Source organism: Saimiri boliviensis, chromosome 8 (assembly GCF_048565385.1).
Source record: "Saimiri boliviensis isolate mSaiBol1 chromosome 8, mSaiBol1.pri, whole genome shotgun sequence".
In the NCBI taxonomy this organism is placed as follows: Eukaryota; Metazoa; Chordata; class Mammalia; order Primates; family Cebidae; genus Saimiri; species Saimiri boliviensis.
Genome location: NC_133456.1, coordinates 76,531,386 through 76,545,502, shown reverse-complemented (window position 1 = coordinate 76,545,502; position 14,117 = coordinate 76,531,386). Strand labels below are relative to the sequence as shown.

The following is a 14,117-nucleotide window of genomic DNA, read 5'->3' as shown; positions in this document are numbered from 1 at the left end:
ACTCACCTGGCTTGTCCTTACCTTTCTGTCTCCTTGTCTGACTGTTTCTCCTCGACATCAGATTTTGGCATGCACTGGGGTTCTTATCTCTATTCTGTCTGTACTCTTCTTAGATGAACTCATTGAGTCCTATGGCTTTAAAATACCATTTATATGCAGATAACTTCAAATCTCTATCTCTAACCAACTTCTCCCTTGAGCTTCAGACTCCATAACTCTATTTGTATGTGTAATAAGCACTTCACACAAACTGTGACCCAAACCAAACGATTGAGTTAGTCTTTCTCTACCCCCACATCTCTCCTCCTCAAGTCTTCCCTGTCACAGTAAGTGTCACCTGGCCCCTTTGCCATTTATTCAACACAAATAATCGAGTCATTCTGATATTCTTCATTTCCCTGAAACCCTACGTTTAATCTCTCAGCAAGTCCTATTGACTTTACAGCTAAAATATTAGACTATTTCTCACCATCTGTACTACTGACTCTCTTATTCCAAGCTATTATCATGTTCTTCCTGCCCACACTTTTTCCCTCTACAGTCAGCTCTTCGTGCAGTAGCCAGACCGATCTTTCCAAAGCTATAAATTCTAAGTTTGTCTCTTTGCTAAACCCTCTCACCACAAGCTATAAAACCCTATGTGATCTGGTCCCAACTGCCTGTTCGGCATCATCTCCCTCCACTCTCAGCCTCATCCACGAAGTTCACTGGCCTTTTTCTTCCTCAGATTTGCTCAATACTTTCAGATGTAAGGAACATTCACTTACTTTTCCTTCCGTTTGGATGTTCTTCTGGATCTACAATGGCAGCATCATCTTGCTGTTCAGGCCTCAGATTCTAATGTCATTCCCGTAGAGCAAATTCACTTGACAGATTTTGCTAAGCTATCTCTGTTTAGAACCAGGTAAGCATCCTAACCTCTCACCAGGGAAATGTTTTCATTAGGTTGAATTTTAGTGAATTATAAACTGAAAGTGTCTCTTGTGGTTTCTGAAGACATTATTTTCCGTGTCACTTGGTGAACTTTTCTATAAAGCCCCATATGAGGAATTCTTTTAGGTCTAAGTGCTAGAAAGGTTTTGCTTCCCTTGAGGAATTGATAATGACACAACTGATTTTGCTTTGCTTTATTTGGCTTTAGCAACACGAAGCTCAGAGCCAAAATTTTCGCTGCTTCATTGCAAATGTGTGAGAACGTATGACTTGGTTGTCTGTCTAGACAGCACTGTCTAATAGATGTTTCTGTAATCATGGCACTATTCTGTGTCTGAAATGTCCAATATGTAGCCACTGGCCACATGGGGTGATTGAGCACTTAAAATGTGGCTTGTGAACCTGAAGGGCTACATTTTAGTTATATTTACTTTTAATTAATTTAAACATAAATAGACACATGTGTCTTGTGGCTGCCACATTGGAAAGCACAATCCTATATATCCTATGGTCTATTTATAGGATATTGTAGTTTATTTTTATGTACTCTTCATTATTCATTATTGTATTTCCTATAAATTACCTCAAACCATTGTGGCTGGAAGTAGAAAAAAAAAAAGGAAGGATCAAAGCACAATTAAATGAATAATTGACTTTGCAGGGCATGTCAGCATGTTTATAGGGTTGAAGGAAGTGGCAAGGGTACAGTAACAGTGAATCTTAAATCCTGCTTCTCTTTGTGAGATCTCTGTGATGAGTACCAGCATCAAGTCAGAGATTCAAGTTCTAACTCTTATTTTGCTGTTGAACATGTGCGGTTCTGAGTGAACCAGAGGTTTATTATGTTCCTATATAAAATGGGACTTCTGTATTGGTGATCGGAAGCCTTTGGCCCCCTGAGATGCAGATGTACAACCACTGTACCCATTTTTGTGCCTTCCAAAGTCATGGAGGTCAGTCCTTGGATACCCTCTTAAATAGGAGGCAAGCCTTTGATAAATTATCTTATTCAAGCCCGTGCTTCAAGTCAGAGTCGCTGGTAAATCAGTTTAAAACAAATAGGAAGAGTCCTACCTTCCAAATGTCTTCTGGAGAAAAATAATTCATTCTACATACCTAGGAATTTGGATGTTTTTAATACAGACTGAAGTATCATACCCCTTGGTATATAAATGCACACCACTGAAACCAGAAGACTTAGGTTCCAGTCCCAGTTCAGCTCAGCTACTAACTATCTGTGTGACTTTGATCAAGTCAAAGTTTCTTCTTTGTTCAGATGAGAAGATTGGCCCAAATGATCTTTAATTTCTTGTCTAACACTAACCATAATCATAGCTAATATTTATAAGTACTTGGAATGTGCTGAAATGCATTACCTTATTTAGTCCTATTGCCACTGAAAGTATTATTATTCCCATTTTAAAGATTAAAGAAACTGAGCTTGAGTGTTTCCTAAAGACACACAGTTGGTAAATAGTAGAGTGTCCACTGAATCCCATGGTCTGGATTCAGGACCCACTTTCTTACCTGTTTTGCCTTCTCTAGAATTTTGCGATTTTCATAAGTCAGAACACTCTTGTTATTCTGGTTAGAACAAGAGTTGTCTTAATCCTTTAAATTGAACTTTCCCAAGTCTGGGTCTCAAATGGGCCCAAATATTCTCTCTTCAATCTTTAAAGTTGCCAGGAAGAGCTCAGCACGGCCACAATTAATGAGCTGGTTGCTACCGGGCAAGAGTGGCTTTGTTCTTTTGCCCTGTTTGCTGAACTAAAAATACTATGTTCTAGGTATGCTGTGATATAAGAAAATGTTGGGAAGCATGTGGGTTTGTATGTATGCCATGACAAAGGTTTAGCTTGGACTTTTCACAAGTCATATCATGCACATTTCACAAGATCCTATCACAAAGAGATGGTTGTGAGGTACTCCACGTTCAGTCATTGCTTCTTGAACGTGGAGTACCTCAATCATCCCTGTGCCTCCAACATGTTTATTTCAGAAGCTGACCCTAAGCTCATCTTCAATACGTAAATGATTTTTGCCAGTTGTTAGAAAAGCACACTGTTAGAACAGCTAATTGTTAAAATGGTTAGGAATCCACCAGAGCTTCAGCAATTCTGAGTCCAATCCAGAGAGGGAAGAGGATTTTTTCATGGTCAGTGTCAGGGTTTGGACTAAATCCGTGGTCTCTTTCATGGCCAAGAAAGGCCCTTTTTCCCTTATCTGACTAGTAGTCAGGGCCACTTCCTTGGGAGATGGAACAAATGAAACACAACTGAAATTTCATCTTGCCTCTGCAGATGTCAGGAGCAATGGAGCACCAGCGGTGGGAGAACCTGCCTCCCCTAGCTCCATCAAAGGCCACAGGCCCATGAGAATCACCCAGCCTACTCCGAGCCGCACAGCGGAGGCCACAGCCGCGCACAGGAAAGTGAGAGGAAGTGGAAACGTGCGAGCAGAGGGCTCAAAGCAACGGGCTCACCACCGGAAAAAAAAAAATAAAAATAAACATGCTCAGAAATAGTGTAACTGATATGCAAAGAAGATCAAAACAAGTGTTTTAAAATATCTTGGCTGCCTTAAGGAGGTGGGGGCAGTAATTAAAGCGAGGTTGCAAATGCGTCTTAGGGGAGGGGGGCCGTTAGGTGGATGATTCACTGAAGCCTGCCAGATCTTGGGAGCCTGGGAGTCCAAGAGTATTTCAGATGAAAATGTGGCACTTACATGCGGAATGTAGAATAGTTGAACTCAAAGCAGAGAGTAAAATGGTTATTCTCAGAGGTTGCCAGATGGTGGGACTAGGGAGATGTTGGTCAAGGGATACAAAATTTGAACACATTCAGGAGATCCATTGCCCATCATAAGTGACTATAGTTAATATCAATATATTACATATATATATATATTTAAATGTTTGTTTGTTTGTTTTAGTTTGGGAGCAAATGGGCAGGATATGCAGGTTGGTTACATAGGTAACTCTGTGCCTTGGTGGTTTGCTGCACCTATCAACCCATCACCTAGGTATTAAGCCCAGCATCGCATTAACTTCTTAAAGACTGCTCAAAGAGTCGATTTTAAGTGTTCTTGTCACAAAAAAGATAAGGTGCTACATATGTTAATTAGCTTCATTTAGCCATTCCATAATATAGGCATATATCAAAGCATCATCTTGTACACCACAAGTATATATAATTTTTGTGAATTAAACAAATAACGGATAAAGAAAGAAAATATGGGAGACATAAGTTCCCATGAGTAACTCGGAGGCAGATACAGACTTGAGAGCAAGAACCCGAGTCCCTCAGACCCAAACTCCGTCTTCCCCAACCCTTTTACCGTTCCCTGAGATTCTGCTTGATTTGGATTCATGTACATTTGTCCCAGGGCAGGGCTCCCGCAAGCCAGCGGTGGAGGCACCAGGAAGTCCACCCAACTTGGCTGAACTTCAAGGCTCAAGTTCCACCTTGGAACAAATGTTCCAGGGTTAATGGCTGGGACTGAGAAAACTCAGGAAAGACAATCTCCCCAGTCTTGCAGAGTGAAATTCTCTTTTCTTTCAGTGTGTTATGAAGATCTACAGAAATGTGCTCTCCTTAAAAAAAAAAAAAAATAGATTTTATTTTGAAACTGGTTTCTGAAACGGGAAACCGAAAGGTTAATGATGGCTATGCTGGCAGTTTTTAGCTTCCCTCGACCAGTTTAACCATCCCTAATAATAGTCTAAGGATCACAGGACATTTCCAGCACCAGAAGGCCATCAGTCAACAGCATAGATGCAAAAAGGAGCATTTGCTCTTCTACAGATCCCAATGGTCTCACGTATTTTAACAGACATACTCTGAAGGTGGGGTTGGGGGTGGCCTGGCCTTTGGAAATTAGTCACCACTCACAGAGCTCTAGCATTTACACTTATACAGCACTTTCACAGCAAGTATCCAGTGAGATGGGCTGGGCAGAGAAAATCACCCACATTTTCCAGAAATCTAATACCCCAACGTGAAATGGCTGAAGGTCATCACTATTGAACACATAGACTGGGTATGTTCATTACGGGTCCCGGAAGAACCACAAATGGGAATCAGGTACCTTCGCTCTAAACTTGAGCCATCCCGCTCAGTGTCTTCCTTTTTCTTCCCACTCCTCCTCTTCCTCCTCTGATAAAGTAGGGTACATTTAATATTTTGGTGATGAAATAGAAATATTGGACCTTTGATCCAATATTTTTTCCTCCCTTTCTCTTATTTTTCTAATCAGGAGAAAGCAAGCCCTAATTTAAACTCTTTTGGAACCTGATGTTTAGTAAATAACCACCAGCAGATGCATGTGAGCTGAGGTGGGAGATGACAGATAAAGGCTAGCCTTCACCTCTGCCTAATGCACATTTGCTCTCTAGGTCCAGAGAGTATTACGGTTGGATTTCTTTTATTTTTTTTTATTTTTATTTTTTAATTCTCTGAAAATCTTCCTTGAGGACTCGTGGTATAGGAGTCTGTGATTTAGATCAGTATGAAAGCTTGTTTTTTGTTTGTTTGTTTGTTTTGTTTTTGTTTTTATTATACTTTAAGTTCTGGGGTACATGTGCAGAATGTGCAGGTTTGTTACATAGGTATACACATGCCATGGTGGTTTGCTGCATCCATCCCACTTCATCTACATTAGGTATTTCTCCTAATGCTATCCCTCCCCAATCCCCCCCACCCGCTGCTATCCCTCCCCTACCCCCCCACCCCACAACAGGTGTGTGACGTTCCCCTCCCTGTGTCCCTGTGTTCTCATTGTTCAACACCCACTTATGAGTGAGAACATGCGGTGTTTGGTTTTCTGTTCTTGTGTCAGTTTGCTGAGAACGATGGTTTCCAGCTTCATCCAGGCTGTGGAATTTAAGAAGTGAGAGCTCATTGTGTGCTGGGAGTATCCAGAGATCTTCTAGCAATGGGCGCCATTATTAAAGAGGCACCTCGAAGATGGATCTGTGGGGTGGCATGGGGATGCAACAAGATAAGGGCCAGAGGTTGAAAAAGTGCATAAGACATTGCGGGAAACTCACGTAGCTTCACCCGAGCTGACAGGGTGGGAATAGTGCTAGTGAGATACTTTGGAGTCTTATTGTGGAGGGCCTTAAAAGAGAAACAGAGTCATTGGAATTTCATCCTATGGACTTTCAGGAGTTGCTGAAAGTTTGTGAATGAGAGAGCAGTCGAAGAAGAATGGTATTCTAGAAAGCTCTTTCAGCTTGGTGTACAAGATGGAAAATAGGGAGAGTAGCTGGCAGAAGAAAGATTAGAAGGAGCACTGAACATGGAGTCAAGAGGCTGACTATACTTTCTAACGCTGTAACCTTGATTAGGTTCGTCCCAGATATAAGCATAAACATATATGATTATCTCCTCTCTAATACGCATCCTGCCTTTCAGGGAGGTCCTGGACATTCCATGTATCGAGGGAGGTTAGAATGCTTTGTAAACTCTGAAACTACAGAAGAAAAGTGAGAGATACTGATGCATTGAAAACACGGGCAGGTTGGTGCCCTGGGGATGGGGTGGTTGGAGGGACGGTTGAGTGAATGCCAATCTCCATTTAGAAAGCATCTTCCCTCTGGATGAGTGTCCCCTTTCTTCCCTGGTACCTTCTGTGTCACCTGGCACAGGCTCGGGGCTAGCAGAAGATGGAGGCTTGTCAAGCTGGTAGTCAAAAGTCAAAGACAAGAAATCCCTGAGGTCTCTAGTAACTTCCTCAAGGGGAATAAAAAAAAAATGACAAAGCTAGCTCTTTAACCTTGAGCTTGAAGTCAAAATAAACAGTTGGGTTACTGTTTTGCAGAGTTGCTGAGTAATTGTAAAGGGCAAGGAAGAGTCAGTTTGCACAAGAAGATTGCTCAATGGAAAGATCTTGCCAGTGGAGGTGTCTGGGAAGGTACAAGCAGAAGGCAGCTTTAGTTATCGTAAGGTGCTGCTCGTCGGAAGACAAGCCTTGGCCTCATGGAGAAAAAGGGTTAACGTGAACCAGTGGGAAGCAAATTGCTGAACTGGGACTAGGTTAGGAGGGTTAAAAGAGAAGCATCTGGGCTTTCAGCCAGCCTTGGGCTTCTAGTGGAAGCATTTCACAATCTCCTTTCTTCAAGGGTTATGTCCTTAGATTGAACAGCCGGTGGGGGCATCTTGGGGTAGTGGAAAGTGTGTTGCAGGCCTGGCTTCAGCACTGCCTGGTGGTGTGACCCTTCCTCTCTGGGCTGGGGTTAGACTAGATGGGATGATCCCTGGGGGTCCTTTCAGATCTAGACCCTTAGGAGGTGTAGGGCAGGTGTGGCCTATTTTTTTCAGATTTAAATTCAGAAAAGTACAGCGACTGTAAATGACCAGGCTTTAGTCTGGCAGTGACAGCTACATAAGGAATGTCAAATGCTGACCAAGGCTTGTGGATCAGACGAATCAGAAAGCTGGGACCTTTCTGAGTTCATGCTTACCAAGCTGCGGAGTTCTGTGTAACTAGAGGAGACTTTCCCTGATCAACATCATGTATGGGGCAGCAAGTTTGCTTTGAGCTTTAGAGAACATAAGCCACAGATGATTTCCCTCCCACTTTCATTTTCCCTTCCCAAGTCTTAGAAAATAAGATCTCTTCCCTTCCGCTTTCGCCCATGTCCCAAGCAGGCTGTCAGTGATCAATGCACCACTTTTTCTCCTGCACTCACTTGCCCTCGTCCTTTCTGGTCAAAAGGACATTACTGGTCCAGGCTTTGGGAAACAGGGTGTTGGGGCGAGAGGACAAAGTTCACAAAGCTTTCCCAGCTGGTTCCTCTGGTGGCCCAGGCTGGGTTGGGTTGTGTGTCCACATAAACAGAGAGGTACCACAATGAGGTACTCTTTTATTTCTGGAGAAACCCGATTCTCCCAGAATAGTTCAGGACCACCATTAGCTTTTTCTCACCCTGCCTGTAGGATTCAGAAAAATATCCACATGAAATAAAGCTTACCAAGTGTCAGCATTCATTTTCAGATGAGGCAAAGGACCCAGAGGCAGAGAAGCCACAGTCCCTGCTTCCAAAGAAGGAGACAGGATAAGTGGGGAAGTCTCAGTATTACCCTGTGGCATCTGGGGGCCCTGCAAGTATACGGTGACTTTGAAACAAAGAGGTATAGAGCTCAGATGGGAGATCAGAGAAGGCTTCATGGAAGAGATGACATGAGGTAGAACAATTATCACTGTCGTTATTATTTTGATGATTATGATTAAAGCTAACTTCTGTTGCTCTCTTCCTATGTTTGAGGTACTATGCTAGGCCCTCGTACAGGCGTCCCCAAACTACGGCCCCGCGGGCCACATGCGGCCCCCTGAGGCCATGTATCCGCCCCCCCCCCCCGCACTTCAGGCAGGGGCACCTCTTTCATTGGTGGCCAGTGAGAGGAGCACAGTATGTGGCGGCCCTCCAGCGGTCTGAGGGACAGTGAACTGGTCCCTTGTGTAAAAAGTTTGAGGACGCCTGCCCTTGTGTATTATCTCAGTTCCTCTTCATGGAAATCCTCCCCTATTAGCATAATTTTGTAGATGAGGAAATTGAGGCTCAGAGGTAATAAATTACTTTTCCAAGGCCACCCAGAGAGTAAATGATTAGAGCCTCTGATTTCTGTGGAGGTATAGATGTGAGATGTTCTTAGTGGAGGATAAGAATGACTGATTAGAGTGAGTACATCATAATTTTCACTGGGTAGGGAATCTGTGGGAGTTAAGGCCAGTGGGCCTTGAGGACCAGTGAGAAGTCCAACTTTGTCTGCAGGCTACAAAGAACCTGGCAGTTTTTGAGCAAGACAGTGACATAATGAGAATATGGCTCTTGTGATGGTCATTTAGTCTCGAGTGCAAGCGGACTCCAGGAAGGGCTGGTGGTGAGGGGATGGGCTCAGAACTGGAGTGCGATCTTCTGAGAGGCAACGAGGGCTTGAGCTAATGGTGCCAGGCAGGAAGGAGAGTCAGAGGAGCAACCTGAGTCTGAGCACCTGGCCATCCATGCCCTTGCTTCTAGCACCAAAGGCACAGTAAGTAGAAAAGAAAGTAAATAAAGACAGTCTGCGTGCTGGTGAAGATCCACAGGTGTCTCGGGAGCTTGCCTGTCACTCATGTCTGATGCCAGGCACTGGTAAGGTGGCTGCCAGTCTTTCCTCACCTTCAGATAAAGGGCAATGAATGCACCCTCTAAATTAGAACACTTCACCAGTCCAATTTGTACCTTTTCTCCATTACCCTTGTATCCCCACTCCCCAAACCCCAAAGTAGTGGAATTGAATGAATCATAGAGTTGTTTTCTTTTTGTTTTTTAAATGGAATGAAGGTCTGAAGGAGAACACCCGGGCGGAACCAAAGATGGGATGCTGTGAGTCATCAGCCACCTTCAGGGCATCAAACAAGAGGTGACTCAGAGAGAGAGAGAGAGAGAGAGAGAGAAGGACAAGAAGTAATGAGCGCCCTGCATACTGGTGAATTTCAGAGGCCCCGTGTAGACTGCTAGTGGGCAGATTCTCTACTTCCAAGCTCCTGAGGTTCTGCCTGCAATGACGGTGGCTAAGGTCAAGGCGACAATTAAAACGGCAGTGGTTTTTGACTCAGCCAGGAGAGTTTAGCCAGGTGTAGTCGCACTGTTCCTTGGTGCTTCCAAAGCACTGCTTTGACATCTCAGAGAACAGCACAGAGCAGCATTTCCAGGCTTGCCATCACCAGGACAGTGAAAGAAAGGGGATCTAAAGAGTATTTAATCCAATATGTGAATGCCTAGTGTAACTGAGACTGTCTCCTGCCTTCTTAGTTTATTGATTTTACAAACACATAATCCTCGTTATGTGCCAGGCATGTTCTATCTACTTTGTAAGTTACTAATTTGTTTAATTCTCGTAATAATCCTACGAGTCAAGTGCCTTTGCCCTATTTACAGATGGGAAAACTGAGGCACATAGACATAAAGTAACTTGGCCTAGGCCTCACAGTAATTGGTAGAACCAGGATTTGAATCTAGGCAGTTTGGTTACAGGATCCACACCCTCAACCCATACACTCTCTTACTCTTTATTCTAATTTCTACTCTAAGACTCTGGCATCCCTACAAAAGAGGGAGACTAGGTTAACTCATGTCTAAAGGTGAACCACTTGAGACTCTCTAACACATTGTCATTCAATGGAATCAGTAAGTGTTAGGACTTAGGCTGTGGCATTATCAGTGGGTTGTTAAATATGCTTTTGTGAACACAAATACCTGTATCTGTTAATTCCAGAGTCCTAGCACTGGCTTGCCACCACCCTGCTGGCGAGTTGGATGGATCTTCCGACCCTTTAAAGGGCCCCAGGCCTTTACGTAGACTCTACATTAGTTTGCAACCCTGTAGCCAACTGGGGTGTAAAAATAGTGCTTAATCTAAGCAAAGAAAACTGAGATGGGGAAGTGACTCTACAGATTTGGGCTGCAGAGTGATTCAGCAAGATAAGGAGGAGAGAAAATACTTGGCCCCAAGTGTTGACCACAGGGTGGGCCGAAAGCTTCAGTTTCCCTAGCAAGGAGGGTGAGGCAGATAATTAGTTGGTATAAATGGGCTTACTTGAGTAGAAGAAATATAACCTTTCTAGTGGTCCAAATGAGAAAGGTTCCATATGACAATGCAGTATCAAAGTTCCTCGTTAGTTTAAACATTCAATGGGATAAGGCTGAATTCATCTTGTAGATTCCCTGGTAGGAAGGTAGCAGGAGTAATAGAAAGAACACTGGAGTGTTCTCTCTATTAAGAAAGAAAGCAGGAGTAAGAGAAAATACACCTAGTATTTGGGGCATCTGGGTTCGAACTTTGCATCTGCTTCTAACTAGATGAGCGGCATTGGATGAGTCATATCTCCTTTTGGCCTCAGTTTATCTATAATGACAGTGACCTTTTATTGAGTAATTGCCAGGCCACTCTTTGCCCTCAGACTTGACATGTATTGCCTTATCTAATGCTTATAGCAGTCTGTAGGCACTATGATTACTGCTGTGACCCAGAGGAAGAAAATAGAGCTCAGACAGTGGGAAAGTGAAGTTCAGTAACTACCAAGGTATACAGTAAGCAATAGAGCTGGGAATTTTTCCTAGGGAGTCGACCTACCTCCCATGCTCATAAATAGAACACTAAACTCCCCTTGTCTTCATAGACAGAAGGTTGGACTCTGGATGTTCTATGTATAATGGGTTTTTTCAGTCCTAACATTCTGTTCTTCTCTTCTATTTAGGATATTTGTGCCAAAGACGGCCCTTCCAGGAAGAGCAAGTGGCTTTGCTCAGCACTGGGATCTGGATTGAGCCAATGCTTTGCTCATGTGATTGTTGCAGTGAAATTTGGCAGTGTTCATCAACCTCCTCTGGATGGTCAGCTCTGTGAGGGTAGGGCTCCCTTATCTTCCCTATGACCCTTTTGGGAAGATCAAACGAGGCAATGCGAGAGAAAGCACTTTGTAAATACTGAAGCATTTTCTGAGCATTAGGTGTTACTGTTGCTGTTTTTATCATACATCGCATTCAGACAAAATTCATGTGGTATTCCTAGTTATGAGCACTGCAGGTCCTTGGGGAATATTTGTTGAGTGAATGTATGAAGGAATGATGGAAGCCAGTGGAGCAGAGGAGCCACTGAAGTGATGAGAGATACAGAGAAGCAGAACAGGATGAGCCCAGTGGAGTGTGACCAGTGCCCTGATCTGGACAGTTTGAAAGCTGATGATCTTCACCAAGAGTCAAGATTTTGGCTTTTAATTTAAGAGCAGCAATGTGGCCTATGATCTCCTTATAACAAATAAGACGCATTCTAGTCTCTTCATTCAGTAGTCCATATATGGAAACAGGTGCTGAAGGCTGAACCATAGAATGCGGCTGTTAAAGATGAGCTTGGAGAGCCCAATACCACCAACTCTCAGGGAGGCTCCGGGAAGCCCATTAGGCTTTCTGGGCTGGGGTGTCCTCCTCTATCCAACTAGGGTTTGGACTAAGCCCCCAACCCCTTACGTCCCCATCTGAAATTTCCTTCATACATGCAGATCTTACAATTCCTATCTTTCCTGCCATCTGCTGCCAATCAAAACTCACCTGTGTCATGTCCTGTAGTCCAACAATCTCTTTCTCAGCCAAGTGATATTTATCACTAGCTGTTCTGAGGACCTCACCTGATGGGTGTTCTCAGGTTTTCATGTCCTTTGCCCTGGTAAAACAGTCATTTTTTTCCCTTTTTTTTTTTTTTTTTTTTTTTTTTTGAGATTGAGTGTCACTCTGCCACCAGGCTATCTCAGCCCACTGCAAACTCCTACTCCCTGGTTCAAGCGATTCTCTTGCCTCAGCCTCCCAAGTAGCTGGGATTACAGGCACGCGTCACCATGCCCAGCTAATTTTTGTGTCTTTAGTAGAGAGGGGGTTTCACCATGCTGGCCAGACTGGGCTCGAACTCCTGACCTCGTAATCCTCCCACCTCGGCCTCCTAAACTGTTGGGATTACAGGCGTAAGCCACTGCGCCTGGCCCAAATAGTCATATTTTACTGTGCCCTTGAAGACATAGCTAATGACATTTTTATTCCCTGGGATAGATTTGTAGGGGAAGGATTGTTATTATTAATTACAATGATGGCAACCACTGTTGCAATGGACAAAACACTACTTCATCCTTTATGTCATTTGATACTCACATGGGTAGGTCCTGTCATCTTCATGGGCAGGTGGGAGGGGCACCATGAGACTGTGAAAGGAGGGAGACTGGTGGCCCAGCTCTGCCCCCATCTGTGAACCTCTCTCACATTTTTCTTTTTATATAAGAGTAGTTGGTCTGATGATTCTAGGGCTTCTCCGGCTTTAACTTTCTTCAAATCTAGGTCTTATTTTTTATGAAGAGTAAATGACACTTAGGTGTTCTTGGCTGTTTGGGATCCACAGCTTGCTTACGTGACCTCCCTCTGTGGAATTCTTATGCGGCATTTCCAGTGCGTAAAGTGCCAGCCTGTCCTGAGATGGGCAGCCCAGGGATTGTTATACTCATTTCACGAAGGCTCAGAGATTCAGAGAGATTAAATGAAGTGGACAGAGTCACAGCCTGGAATTGGGCAGAATGGTGGAACTGGGATCTAAACCCAGCCCACAGGATGGCCAACCCTGCCTGTGGGGTTAGTAGAGTCTCTTGGGAGCTCGTGATCTGGTTTTTCTTTGGCTCCTCTGGGGTGCAAGTCCAGATTGGCTTCCAGAGAGCTAACTGCAGGTGGGCTTTGAAATAATTACACTTTGAGAGAACAAGGCTCATCCCCACCTTGCAAAGCTCAGCCCCTCTGACTCTGTGCAATTTCCTCCTCTCCCAAGTCCTGGGCTATCTTAGTGAGCACAGCTGTGTGCTGGGTGTTTCCTATTCAACCCTACAAAGCTATTCTTCATCCTCATCTTGCAGCCACTCCAGGAGTCTGGTCTTTATGGATATCTTTAGGTTCCCTATTCTTTTGACTTCCGGTTGGAGTCAGCCTAGCACCGATCAGGTGGTTGGAAGGTGGGAGGGAGGAGAGGTGAGCTACTATTTTCCCCTAGCACCCTCACTGATGGCTGCAGGTTGGCAATGCCAAAGGCTACGGCCCTCTCCTGCAGCTTTCCAGCACTTTCCAGACTCTGGTAACTGCCTCTCCCTTTGCCCTTTCAGGCCAAGAGCAGGTAACAGCTTCCATTTGTTGTGAGCCTTAGGGGACATTGCTAGCTCTTGGTTTTCCTTAAGCCTTCCTGCATCTTTGCAAATTATCGAATGAATCTCTTTTTTGCCTATCCTCTTTAAGCAAGTCCTCTGCTTTCTGCCAGGACCGTGACTGATATAAGCTGCCTCATTCTTCCTTGTTTCAAATCTTCCATTTCTTAAAAACATTGATGACCCTAGGCTTTTTAACATGGAGGTCTATAGATACTGAATCTTGTAATATTTAACAAAATGAAACCAAGCTAGGGGAGAAGCAGAAAGCTGGGACTGCATGGGGGTATGGTAAGTGCACTGAGTTAGGATGAAGGGGCTGAAGGCTCAAGTTTACTACTTACTAGCAGTGTTATCTTGGCAACTCCCCTGGCCCGTCTATTAAATAGAAATAAGAGCGATTTTTACCTTATCTTTCCCATGAGCCTCTCAGGAAGATCAAATGAGGCAATGCGGGAGAAAGCGCTCAGTAA

At 44.0% G+C, this 14,117-nt stretch overlaps 2 long non-coding RNA genes across 2 annotated transcripts in view; one reads left to right on the top strand and one right to left on the bottom strand.

The window, feature by feature from the left end:
* The window catches only part of LOC120367595 (uncharacterized), a 19,493-nt gene extending 16,072 nt beyond the window's left edge, over positions 1-3,421 (top strand). Inside the window, exon 3 of the long non-coding RNA XR_005581942.1 lies at positions 3,234-3,421. This is a non-coding gene — a long non-coding RNA (uncharacterized LOC120367595). The remainder of the gene's footprint in view (positions 1-3,233) is intronic.
* Positions 1-14,117, bottom strand: part of LOC141585266 (uncharacterized) — a 21,519-nt gene extending 7,402 nt beyond the window's left edge. The window contains exon 1 of the long non-coding RNA XR_012518663.1: positions 14,053-14,117. This is a non-coding gene — a long non-coding RNA (uncharacterized LOC141585266). The remainder of the gene's footprint in view (positions 1-14,052) is intronic.